Below are 14,288 nucleotides of genomic sequence, written 5' to 3'. Positions count from 1 at the left end.
TTTTTTCTCACTCTTCCTCTCACATCTCTCCATGTCTCATAATCTACAAAAAGCCCCTAAGTCTTTACCATGTAATCATTTCAATTAAAAAGTATCAAACCGCTGCATAGTGTTCTTAAATTTGTTTAGACTTTACCATAGATGTTGTCCATAGCAATGACCTGAAAAATATTAATACGTTATGAATGACTTCTCCTTTCTTCATTCTCAATATTTTTTAATTCACATATCCTTATTTAACTTTGTATTAAACAAGAAGTTTATCTTGCTCTTCCAATTATAGTCATTGAAAACCTCTCTTCTTCTTTGACTTCTACAGCACAGAGAAAGTATGCAATAAATATGTACTGATTGGCTGTTCACAAATCAAGTCTCCTCATTAGGAGTTGTTGATATTGTCACTCCTCCTTGAGCAAACAGATGGTTGTCTTTTAATATATTTTTAATGAGATAAGTACATGGAATTTACTTAGGGCTTAGAGAGGCAAATCTATGATCACTGAGCTTTCTTAGAGAGAGGGAGATTTGTAACAAAAAGGCAACTATAGGAATGGAAAGAGTGGGGTAGCTTAAGGATTAAAAAAAGATAATGAATACAATGATACAGACAAAAGAAATAAAAAAGAAGGGAAACAAACACAGAAAGGCTTTATCTAGGAGAAAGTGAAAGAAAGTGTGGAAGAACAGTTGGCGGTATAAGAGTTGTTAAATAAATCAAAATATTTTGTTTCCTGTCACAGAACCATTGTGTTTGGTCTTCTACTGGTTTATGGTGCATGATAGGAGTTTAGTATTCTTTGTTTCTGCCAGAATTTGAGAATGTCCTTGAGGCTAAGTTGTGGGAAAAGTAAATATGAGACAGCAGAGTTGCTGTAGACCTTGATTTGGACCCTTGTAATGGTCTTGCCTCCTCCACTCTCTGTAATGATACAGCTAGCCTCTAGACCTTAAGTGAACAGCCTAAACAGCCATTCTGCCATTCCTGTTTTTCATACCTTCTCACACTGGTGGTGCAAAGTGCTCCATTCTGAAATGTTCTAGAAGGACCATGCTCTAAGTTGTCTTTGTTCTACAACTTTTATTAATCAGCTAATTTCAAAATTATTCTTCCTTTTTTTTTTTTTTGGTGACTTCAGAACAAAATTTCTTTTTTTTTTTCTTCTTTTTTTTTTTTTAGATGGAGTTTCACTCTTGTTGCCCAGGCTGGAGTGCAATGGCGCGATCTTGGCTACTCCCATATCTAATGCATCAATTCTGACATCTAAAACAAAAGCTCTTAAGTAATGCAATGAACTGTTCATTAATTTGAAGGACATTTTTGCAGTCATCATTTGAAATATTTCTTAAGAAAAAAGGATGAAAGATAAAATATGCAAAAAAAATTTTTTTGTGTGTACAATCCACCATTTTCCTTACAGAAAATTATTTACTGTGATTCTTTATTTCAAAAGAAATTATTGCATCCATTTCAAAAGGAATTATACATAAAGAAAAAAGTCACATGCCCCAAACCTAGTCAAACACATAATATAAACAATCAGTATAACTTGGGAAAGAGATGTATTTATTTTTGGATTAACTACATGGAATAATATACTTCCTAATATTTTTATTCAATATGCTCACTGAACACAATAATATTCTCCAGCTAGAAGTGACTGATAAACATGCATACTTACTTTAAAATTAGAAAGAACCTTTTTCTGAACTCCTTTTTTTTTTTTTTTTTGAGACAGGGTCTCACTGTCACCCAGGCTGGAGTGCAGTGGCACGATCTCAGCTCCCTGCAAGCTCCACTTCCCAGGTTCACGCCATTCTCCTGCCTCAGCCTCCCGAGTAGCTGGGACTACAGGCAACCGCCACCACGCCCGGCTAATTCTTTGTATTTTTAGTAGAGACGGGGTGTTAGCCAGGATGGTCTTGAGCTCCTGACCTCGTGATCCGCCCACCTCAGCCTCCCAAAGTGCTGGGATTACAGGCATGAGCCACCGCACCTGGCCTGAACTCTTAAAATTAGCCATAATTGCCCTGTAAGGCTCAGGTTGAATTGTCTTCATCCCATAGAATTTATCTTTATCACTGTAAATAAGAGTAATCAATCCTTCTCTAAACTTCTAGCCACTTAAGACATATTCAAGAAGCATTTACTAAATGTCTCCTATAAGCTTATCACTCTGGTGGATACAAAGAAATATAAGCCATGGTTCCTACTGTTAAAGATTTTACAAACCTATTAGTGAGATTAGGAGTCCATATAAAGAAAGTTAAATATTATCCAAGAGATTAATGCAATCCTGTATTGCAAGGCGATTGATAACCTCCAAGTTCCAAAGTAATAGTTCACATGAATGTGAAGTCTTGAAGCATGTATCCACAACTGAGCTTTATGCTTATTTACTCAAGGGTAACAATGAGTTGTAAAACCAGAGTATAGTTGGATCATGCAAATTAAACCTATTGGAATATACTTGAAACAGTTTCAGAAAAAAAAGAACATGAAAATCAACATAGTTTATAGTTTCTCAAAGTATGTAGTGGGAAACTAGAAATAAAGCAAATATGCATCATTAATGGAAAAAGCTAAATAAATTATGTCATATTCATACTATTGAATATATAAACCCATTAAAATATATGTTTATATGAGTTCATTTGGAGGGATTTCTACAGTGTATTTTAAGTAAGGAAAGAATGATGCCTAAATTTAAAAATTGCCAGTCATCAGAATCAGGACAATTTGGCTGTCAATTTAAGTCATTAAATTTTGGGACAGTTATATGAAAATGGTAACTGATAATAAGTTTTTATTAGAAAAAACTATATTACTTATACAAGTGTTTCAGAAAGATTTCTGTGAATATATTAATATAACTTTCAGAAAATACATAGATGAGTTAAATAACTGTCACAAGCAAAAATAAAAAAAGTTGTAGGAATTTATTTAATGGTGAAAGGAGTCTCATCCCTTTTTCATATGATAATAAATCAGTTTGTATAAACCCATTATTGTAAAATACTACATATATAGAGAAAGTGCATATAACTCAGATATATGGCATAGCAAATTCTTATAAAGCAAACACCTGGGTAATAAAAACAGAATATTATCAACACCCCTTGTAGTGCTCTCATGTTAGAACTTTTACTTGCGCCTTTTAAATATAGCTTTGTGATGGATTTTTCCTTCTTAAACATGATAGTTTTTTTTCTTAAACATGATAGTTTTGTTTGTATTCTATGACTGATTTTTTTTTGCTCAATGGTATGTTCTTAAAAATTCAACATTGGTATATATAGCTATATTTCATTTCTTTATTTTTATTGCTGTATCACAGTTATTAATCTATTCTTTAATTATTAGACATCTGATCTGTTTCCAGTTTGGAATTGTTGCAAATAATTTGACTTTGAACAGTCTTGTCATTTTCACATGATACAGTTTCATGTATTTCCCTAGTGTATAAAATACAGGAGTGGAATTGTCGGGTCGTTGTATAGTTGTATTCTAAATGTATAAGATGATGCCAAACTCTTTATGAAATGAACAAATAACGGTACATCTTTTAATTGATTTTGTACTCTTATTATTACTAATGAGATTGAACACATTTTCATGTTTTTGAGCCATTTGAATATCCTCTTTTATTAAATGCCTGTTTAAGTTTTCTGCCCCCTTTTTATTATATCTGTCGTTATTTATTATTTATTTGTAGGAGGTCTTCATATATTCCCTTTCCAAGGCCTATGTTTGCCATATGTGTTGCAAATAACTGTTTCCATTCTTTGTATTACCTTATTTTACTATTAAATATTGCACTTTGACGAACAGAAATTCTATTATTTTATAGTTAGAATAATCTATATTCTGTTTGAGAAAACTTTTTCCACCTCGAGGTCATAAAGACATTCTCCTGTAATTCTAAATAATTAGTTTTTTGTCCTTCATATTTATACCTGTACTTTAACTGTAATTGGTTTTATGTAGGAGATGAAGTAGGAATCAAGTTGTATTTTTGTTTCAGTATGGATACCCAATTTTTTCATTATCATTCTTACTGAAAATACTGTCCTTTCCCCCAATCTTTTGTAATGGTAATTTTCCCATAAACCAAGTACCACAATATATGTGGCCTTTTTATGAACTCTTTACTTATTCCATTGGTCTAATCTTTTATACTTGCAGCGGCAATGCACTGTCTTAAATAGCTTTATAATACAACTTAACACTCAGTAAAGCAAGTCTCCCTACCATATATTTCTTCTTAAAAAATATCTCAGAACTTCTTGCCCCTTTGTATTTCCGTATAACTTTTAGAAACAGCTGTCAAGTTTAACTTCAAAAATTTAATATTTTGACTGGGATTGTATTGCATTAAAGCAGCAATAATATACTTAACAGCATAGAGTTTTCCAATTCTTAAACACTATGTATCCATCCTAATTATGTTGAGATTGCTTACATACTGTTCTATAGTATTCTGTATAGAGATCTGGTAAAATTTTTACTACATGCATCCCTACGTATTGATATTTTTTATGCGATTGTAAATTATATCTTTCTTAAGTATTTCATTTTCCAACTGTTGATGTTATATAAAAATGAAATAAAAGATTATCCACTGATTAAAGTAAGTTGTCTATAAAAAGTAAACAGTTTTACAAACCACTGCTCAATGAAATAAAAGAGGACACAAACAAATGGAAGAACATTCCATGCTCATGGATAGGAAGAATCAATATCGTGAAAATGGCCATACTGCCCAAGGTAATTGATAGATTCAATGCCATCCCCATCAAGCTACCAATGACTTTCTTCACACAATTGGAAAAAACTACTTTAAAGTTCATATGGAACCAAAAAAGAGCCTGCATTGCCAAGACAATCCTAAGCCAAAAGAACAAAGCTGTAGGCATCATGCTACCTGACTTCAAACTACACTACAAGGCTACAGTAACCAAAACAGCATGGTACTGATACCAATACAGAGATATAGACCAATGGAACAGAACACGGCCCTCAGAAATAATACTGCATAGCTACAATCATCTGATCTTTGACAAACCTGACAAAAACAAGAAATGGGGAAAGGATTCCCTATTTAATAAATGGTGCTGGGAAAACTGGCTAGCCATATGTAGAGGGCTGAAAGTGGATCACTTCCTTATGCATTATACAAAAAATTAATTCAGGATGGATTAAAGACTTAAATGTTAGACCTATAACCATAAAAACCCTAGAAGAAAACCTAGGCAATACCATTCAGGACATAGGCATGGACAAGGACTTCACGACTAAAACACCAAAAGCAATGGCAACAAAAGCCAAAATTGACAAATGGGATCTAATTAAACTAAAGAGCTTCTTCACAGCAAAAGAAACTATCATCAGAGCGAACAGGCAACCTACAGAATGGGAGAACATTTTTACAATCTACCCATCTGACAAAGAGCTAATACCCAGAATCTACAAAGAACTTAAACAAGTTTACAAGAAAAAAATCAAAAAACCCCATCAAAAAGTGGGCAAAGGACATGAACAGACACTTCTCAAAAGAAGACATTATGCAGCCAACAGACACATGAAAAAATGCTCATCATCACTGGCCATCAGAGAAATGCAAATCAAAACCACAATGAGATACCGTCTCACACCAGTTAGAATGGCGCTCATTAAAAAGTCAGGAAACAACAGGTGCTGGAGAGAATGTGGAGAAATAGGAACACTTTTACACTGTTGGTGGGAGTGTAAACTAGTTTGACCATTGTGGAAGACTGTGTAGCGATTCCTCAAGGATCTAGAACTAGAAATTCCATTTGACCCAGCCATCTCATTACTGGGTATACACCCAAAGGATTATAAATCATGCTGCTATAAAGACACATGCACACGTATGTTTATTGTGGCACTATTCACAATAGCAAGGACTTGGAACCAACCCAAATGTCCATCAATGATAGACTGGATTAAGAAAATGTAGCACATACACACGATGGAATACTATGCAGCCATAAAAAAGGATGAGTTCATGTCTTTTGTAGGGACATGGATGAAGCTGGAAACCATCATTCTGAGCAAACTATCACAAGGATAGAAAACCAAATGCTGCATGTTCTCACTCATAGGTGGGAACTGAACAATGAGAAAACTTGGACACAGGGTGAGGAAGATCACACACTGGGGCCTGTCATGGGGTTGGGGGAGGGGGAGGGATAGCATTAGGAGAAATACCTAATGTAAATGACGAGTTAATGGGTGCAGCACACCCACATGGCCCATGTATACGTATGTAACAAACCTGCACATTGTGCACATGTACCCTAGAAGTTAAAGTATAATAAAAAAAGAGAGAGAAAAAAAATAAAGTGAGATAAATTATTCTAAAAAGAAAAGTAAACAGTTTTATTTCTTCATTTATAATCCCTAGGTCTTTTATTTTCCTTTTTTCCTTTATTTCACTGGCTAGGACCGCCACTATAATGTTGAACAATGGTGATCTCATTTTCAAATTCAAGGTGAAAACTTTGACTATTAAAACGTTAAGTATAACATTTTCTTTGTTTTTTTAATAAACACTGTCAGATTAAAGAAGTTTATATTTCTAGCTTGCCAAGTGGTTGTTGAATTTTATCACATTCTGTTCTGATGCAAATGAGATAATTAGCTTGTAAAATATTCTTTTAATTTGCTGAATTACGTTGATCTTCAAATGTTGAAACAACTCTACACTCCCAGGTTAAACTTAACTTGTCAGAATCTAATACAGTATTGGTTTTTATATATTGTTGAATTTGATTTGAAAAATTGTTAAAGATTTATATATTTTTATTAATGAGAGAAACTCATTTGTAAGTTTCTTTTTCTGTAATAATGTCAGATGTTATAGTCAAGGTTAGGTGGCCTAATTCCTTATGTATGTGGAAGAATTTACTGGTGAAGCTGTCTGATCCTCATGATTTTTCACCTATTTTAAAAAATATTTGTTATGATTGTTTTAACGCGTAGGTTTAATATCTGAGTCACTTGTGAGCCTATTTATATTACCTTTTTTCATCTGTTTTCAGTCTTAGTTCTTAGCATCTCTGCTAACTCTTTATGGGATTGTAGAGTATTTGTAATGCCAATTCATAAAATTTGAAAAGTTTTTGATTAAAAGAAAAAAAGCATAAAATCTCAGCTTTTGCAATCTCAGCACATAGTATGTTGCACTGTCTGTTTTGTCCAATGCTTTTAAAGTCCAACATGGGATTTTCTTGAAATATGCATGGCCTGAAGCATCAAATATTTAGGTAAACAGGCAAAAGTCTCAGTAAAAATTAAAATAGGAACACATTAGTAAAAAGACAGAGAATATCTATACATTTCAAAAGTAGAATACCCATAAAATTGAAATCTGTGCAGGTAAAATGAAATTATTTTGGAACTGATTTACCACAAATTTGTGAACTGGTGCTGTTACAAAAAGAATAGAGTAGAATTAGCAAACTGCGCTTAAACTTTTAAAATTGAAATATGGCAGAAATACAGAATTAAAATTGTATTTATGTTCTTTGATGAGCCCAACTGTTCTTTTAGGAACATCTTATAGAATACTTCAAATAACTACAAAATAAGAAAGCCCTTTCAGAAATATCTTTAAACCAAAAGGATAGAACAAAAATAATTACTTTCTCTCCAAATACCTCATGAGATCTATTCTACTTTTATATAAATTTTTTATGTTTATACAAATACCTTGTTATTTTAATCTGTATTTGACATGCATGGATACTTTCATTTCTGTGAGTGTATTGGGAGCAAGGGGGTGTGACAGGATTCCATGTTAGACAAGAGACTTGTTTTGATGCCACTTAAGGAGACTACATTTTAAATTGGACTCTTACTTTCTACGCACTCCCCACAATCCTGATATGGTTCAGCTGTGTCCCCACCCAAGCCTCATCTTGAATTGTAGTTCCAATAATCCCCATGTGTGGTGGGAGGTAACAGGTGGAGATAAGCGGATCATGAGGGTGGTTCCCTCATCCTGTTCTCGTGATAGTGAGTAAGCTCTCACAAGATCTGATGGTTTTATAAGGGGCTTTCCCCCTTCTCTGGGGACTCATTCTTCTCTCTCCTGCTACCACGTGAAGAAGGATGTATTTGCTTCCCCTTCTGCCATGTTTGTAAGTTTCCTGAGGCCTCCCCAGCCCTTCAGAACTGTGAGTCAATTAAACCTCTTTCCTATATAAATTACCCAGTCTCCAGTATGTCTTAATTAGCAGCATGAGAATGAACTAATACACTTCCCCACCGCAATAATAGAAAGGGCTTATGTCTACAGACAAGCTTATTCTCTTTATTTGTTGGAAACATGAAAAGTTCTGGCTTCTATGACTCTTTTTCTCTATACATATTTTTCATAGAAAATCAAAATGAAAAGTATTTTCAGATTAACAAAAATAATGTTTAAAATTAGAAATGTGATTTCAAAACAAGAAAGTTGGTACACCCCACAGAGGCTGCTTAACTCATGGAAGATTAAGCAAATCATATTCTGTGGGGGGAAAAAATGAAAAAAAAAAAAAGCCAACCTGACAATTCCAAGGCAGTTCACAAGCATTATTTCAAAGGAAAAGCAAAGTTAAAAAAATAAAGTAAAATCAAGATAAAAGGAGGAGAGGGGGGAAATATTGAATCATTCTGGGTTCCCTGTAAGTAGTTTATCACTCTATTTGTAAACAGACACAGCGAGCTTTTAGGGGAATTGCCAGATATTAATTTTTTCAAGAGATTTAATATTATTCTGGGAGGGAGTTATATCCAGTTATATAGTTCTATTTTTTATTTGCCCCTGCTCCTAGAGCATAGCCCCTTCAGGTTCTCAACAGGAAGCATGGGACATTCTTCTTTGGTTGGCCATGAACTTAAAATTCTGTTTTCCTGGTAACATCTAATTACAGCGTTCTCTGCTTAAAGGGTCAACCTTTCAAAATGTGGCACATATACACCATGGAATACTATGCAGCCATAAAAAATGATGAGTTCATGTCCTTTGTAGGGACATGGATGAAATTGGAAATCATCATTCTCAGTAAACTATCGCAAGAACAAAAAAACCAAACACTGCATATTCTCACTCATAGGTGGGAATTGAACAATGAGAACACATGGGCACAGGAAGGGGAACATCACACTTCAGGGACTGTTGTGGGGTGGAGGGAGGGGGGAGGGATAGCATCGGGAGATATACCTAATGCTAGATGACGAGTTAGTGGGTGCAGCGCACTAGCATGGCACATGTATACATATGTAACTTACCTGCACATTGCGCACAAGTACCATAAAACCTAAAGTATAATAATAAGAAGAAGAAGAAAAAAAAAAAAGAGAAACTGCTTTCTGCTTGCTTTGTCAGACTTTCTTACCACATTTAAACTAGCTAGGATTTAACAAATATATTGAGGGCAGATTACAAGCAGAAAATCAGGCTCACTTCTCTGCAGTCCTCTTTTTTTCTGGGATCTTGGTCCTTCAAGTCCTGAATGGTTGTTTTGGGAGCTCTGAACTCTAATTTCTGTCTCCCTAGGCCAAAGAGAAAAGTGCTGCAAGTTCTAGGCTGCTGCTTCATGCCCCCATTTAGTGAATCAGGAAATATTTTGAGAGGAGAAAGAATGATTGATTTAACTTCATAAAGTGTAATAGCGTATGCTTGCCAAAAACATCAGAAACAAGTTATGTCAGAAGTGGTATCTCTACCTTAAATTTCATTCATCCTTTCTATAGTGTACAATTGTAGATGGAAGTAACAGCTCAGCTGGGGACTAAATTTCCTTATCCCATTTGCCATGAGATGTGGCTATATGACTTGTTTTTGCCAATGAAATATGAATGAAAGTAATTCATGCCACCTTCTAGGTCATGGCTTATAAAAGGCTAGTATGTCTCTTCCATACTCCCTTCCTGCCCCTACCTGGGTGTGGACAATGATAAGGCCTGAGGGGAGAGTGAAGTCACAAGATCAAAGGCATCTGGCCCCTAAAACCTCTTCATCAAATCATGCTATTATAAATGTAGTGCTCTTGTTGTTATAATAATGTACTAATACACAAGGCTTAAAGATTACAAACTGAAAATATATATTGTCAGAATATATAAATTATAATCTGAAATAAGAGTTTCAAAATCAATTGATAAAAGAGGAATATTTTTATAATTATTAAGATAAAGGCAATTCTCAAAAGAACATATTACTAAGATAAGGATGATGTTAAGAAAAGAATGGTGTTCAAAATAACTACTGATGTTCAAAGTAGCTACTGATTTAATATTACATTTTAACAATGGTGTATGATATATAACCTATGAGATTAGTAATAAAAAATTTTAACGGACATGTCCAGGGTTGATTGATGAGAGAAATGAACTGCTAATGGAACTCTAAGTCAATAAAACCTGTATGACAGTTTGGCAATATGTATCAGAATTTTAAGTAATTATATACTTTGAGGCAGAGTATACTTTTCCTAAGAAGAGAATGAGTCCAAAAGGATGTAAACATCAGAATATTTATTTCATAGTTTTTAAAGAACCCAAAACAAAAACATCAATGAGAATAACCAGTGTACAAATTGTGTTAGTATCATAAAATTATGTTTATAACATTTTAAGTATTCTTTTCATGAATATTTATTCATATGTAAATATATACATTTAACTTATAAATACATGCAGTGTGTGTGTGTGTAGAAAGAGAGAGAGAGAGACATGCACACACACACACACAGAAGAATCAAGACAGATACTTACCAAATGGAAACAGTAATGATCAGTGATGATGGTATTCCTGCTTTCATGCTTATACCTCTTTGAACCAATTGATGTTTTTAAGAATTTTACAACAGGCCTGTATTAGCATTTTTATGGGGGAAAAGGGGAAAATAAAAATGGTTGTTTCTTCAAAATACACAGATAAAATTTGGTTGGAAAAATAGCAAGAGCAACTAATTCTCTAAAAGGATGGGGTACCCAAGACTCAACGTTTTATCTTACCCACTTTCATTTGCTCATTCATTCAGTCATCAAAAATTGCATTTTGGGGACTGTCTATGTGCCAGGCACAATATCCTTAGGAATCCTATTATATACCTAAACTTGAGACTCACTGAGGGGGATTCTGGCTTTCGCGTGCCCAGAGGATATTCTTGAGCAATTAGGGGACGCTTCAAAAAGTGTAATAATGTGGCAAGGAATATAAATGTGTGCTCCTCAATCCACTTCCATCAGTAATGCAGTGAGTAGATGTACTATCCAGCACTTTTACCTGTGATTTTCTCTTCTCTTTAGCATCCACTACTACTGATAGTTTCATCAAATCATTTTAGTCTCTACAGCTATTTTAAAATGTGAAATAAGGACTTAATGCATATTTCATCTTCTAGTCATTTTAACTTTAAAGATTTTGAATTCACTCTCATGGCTGTACTGAAAATTAATTTGTTCAATCAGTCCCCATTGGAAGAGTTGAGAGAGAAAATGGAGATGGTTTCCCTATGGTGGTCATTTTTATGCTTTTTAGAGGCAGATAATTCTTTGATTAAAGCAATGGTCCCCTTTTCCCAAAAAAAATGAGTATGGAAAATGGACCTACCTGGAAACCTTTGCAAGTAACATCAGGAGTTCCAGGCTACCTAAGAACACCTCTAGCACAGAGAATTGTGTTTAGACTCAGGGCAGCACTCCCTCATAGACACTTTCCAAAGGCAAAATAGACTAATTATCTTATGTACTAATGATGCTCATGGGTGTCTCTCAGGACATTTAGATGCCAGAAAGAAAACATTATTTCCATGTAACATTTGCTGATAATAATAAATTATCCTTTAAGAATTATCACATCAAATAGATAAAACTAGTTTGCCTGGGTAGGAAAAATAATGTGGAAGCCTTTATGTCTCCTACTAAAAGCTTTCCATCTATTATTGTATCCTTCAGGAGCAGTGACCTTCCTTCTATTGACAGTTCTGGCAGAAATGTCAGAAACTTGAATATAACTTTAAGCATCCCCAGAAGCACATGAATTGTTATTACAAAGCAAAACAGTCACTTTAAAATTGAGGGTTGAATATGTATACACATTACTTACATGAAAAGTTTGGAGTATATTTGCTTTAATGATTCCAGAATTTTTTATTTTAAGTTCTGGGATACATGTGCTGAACGTGCAGGTTTGTCACATGGGTATACATGTGCCATGGTGGTTTGCTGCACCTATCAACCCGTCATCTAGGTTTTGGGCCCACATGCATTAGATATTTGTCCTAATGCTCTCCCTCCCCTTTCCCCTCACCTCCTCCCCCTCCACAGGCCCTTGTGTGTGATGTTCCCCTCCCTGTGTTCATGTGTTCTCATGTTCAATTCCCACTTATGAGCGAGAACATGTGGTGTTTGGTTTTCTGTTTCTGTGTTAGTTTGCTGAGAATGATGGTTTCCAGCTTCATCCATGCCCCTAAAAAGGACATGAATTCATTCATTTTTATGGCTGCATAGTATTCCATGGTGTATATGTGCCACATTTCCTGTATCCAATCTATCATTGATGGGCATTAAGGTTGGTTCCAAGTCTTTGCTATTGTAAATTGTGCTGTAATAAACATACGTGTGCGTGTGTCTTTATATAGAATGATTTATAATCTTTTTGGTATATACCCAGTAATGGGATTGCTGGGTCAAATGGTATTTCTGGTTCTACATCCTTAAGGAATCGCCACACTGTCTTCCACAATGGTTGAGCTAATTTACACTCCCACCAACAGTGTAAAAGTGTCCCTATTTCTTCTCATCCTCACCAGCGTTTGTTGTTTCCAGACATTTTAATGATTGCCATTCTAACTGGTGTGAGATGGTATCTCATTGTGGTTTTGATTTGCATTTCTCTAATGACCAGTGATGATGAGTTTTTTTTAATATGTTTGTTGGCTTCATAAATGTCTTCTTTTGGGAAGTGTCTGTTCATATCCTTTGCTCACTTTTTGATTTTTTTTTTTTTTTTGTCTTGTAAAATTGTTTAAGTTCCTTGTAGATTCTGGATATTAGACCATTGTTAGATGGATAGATTGCAAAAACTTTGGTGGCTTTTTTTTCCATTCATCTTTTCTGCCAAAATTATGACCTCATTTAATTTGTTTGTACATTTATTTCTTCTGGAGAGCCCATCTCCAAATCACCATCCTCATCTTTTTTCTCAAACCTCAGGGAATACTGGCCTCTGTATGTCTTTTTAATTGCCTTGCTTTTGTCATTCCCTGGGTCTCTATGTATGTTGTTCATGGAACAGCACATGCTTGGAATATTCTTTCCCTTCTTTATACTCTGTTGAATTCATAACCTCTGTAATAGGCAGAATACTCCAATGATGTTCACATCTTAGTCTCCAGAGCCTGTGGATGTGTACATGGTAAAAGATAATTACGGTTGCAGATAGTATTACAGTTGCCAATCAACTCACCTTAAAATAGGGAAAGTAGCCTGGATTATACAGCTGGGCCCAATTTAATCAGAAGGGTCCTTACAAATAGAAGAGGGAGGTAGAAGAGGAGAGTCACAGGATGGTGTGACTATGGTAACAAGGCAGAGAGAGAGATAATGTTGCTGGTGTTGAAGACAGAGGAAGAGGACCATGAGCCAAGGAATGAGGGCAGGTCCTGGAAGCTGGAAAAGACAGGGAAACAGATTCTCACCTAGAACCTCCAGGAAGGAACGCAGTCCTGCTGACACCTTGATTTTAGTCCAGGCACGTCAATGTCAGAATTCAATGCCATGATCTTGATGTCAGAATTTGATGCTATGGAATTGTAAACTAAAACATTTGTGTTCTCAAGACCACTAAGTTTGTGATCTTCACACAGCCACAATAGAAAACTATTACATCATCCTTCAGATTGCAAGTCAAAAATCACTTATTAATTTCTCCAGATATCCATGTTTGGAGACCTTTAAGCACAGTACTTACTTTAAAAAACTTTAAAGTATGTAAAATAGCCATAACTAAAATTTAACTTAGGTGTTTATGGCTGTTTTTCCCCGCTAGTCTGTAAACTCCAAGAGTATAGTTCTTGTCTGCCTGTGCTTTCCACAGTGTCAATAAATGTTTATTCAGGGATTGACTCTCCTCTTTCTCTTCCTTACATACATATGCTTCCAAAGGAAATCAGAGAAAATCGCCCAAAAGAAATCCTCATAGGGCAAAGATCATCAGATTCCATATAGTAACCCATTTAAATCCCATAGTGCTTAGCTTTCCTAGGTCATT

Source organism: Pongo abelii, chromosome 6, assembly GCF_028885655.2.
Source record: "Pongo abelii isolate AG06213 chromosome 6, NHGRI_mPonAbe1-v2.0_pri, whole genome shotgun sequence".
NCBI classification, from domain to species: Eukaryota; Metazoa; Chordata; class Mammalia; order Primates; family Hominidae; genus Pongo; species Pongo abelii.
This window is presented reverse-complemented; position numbering follows the sequence as displayed.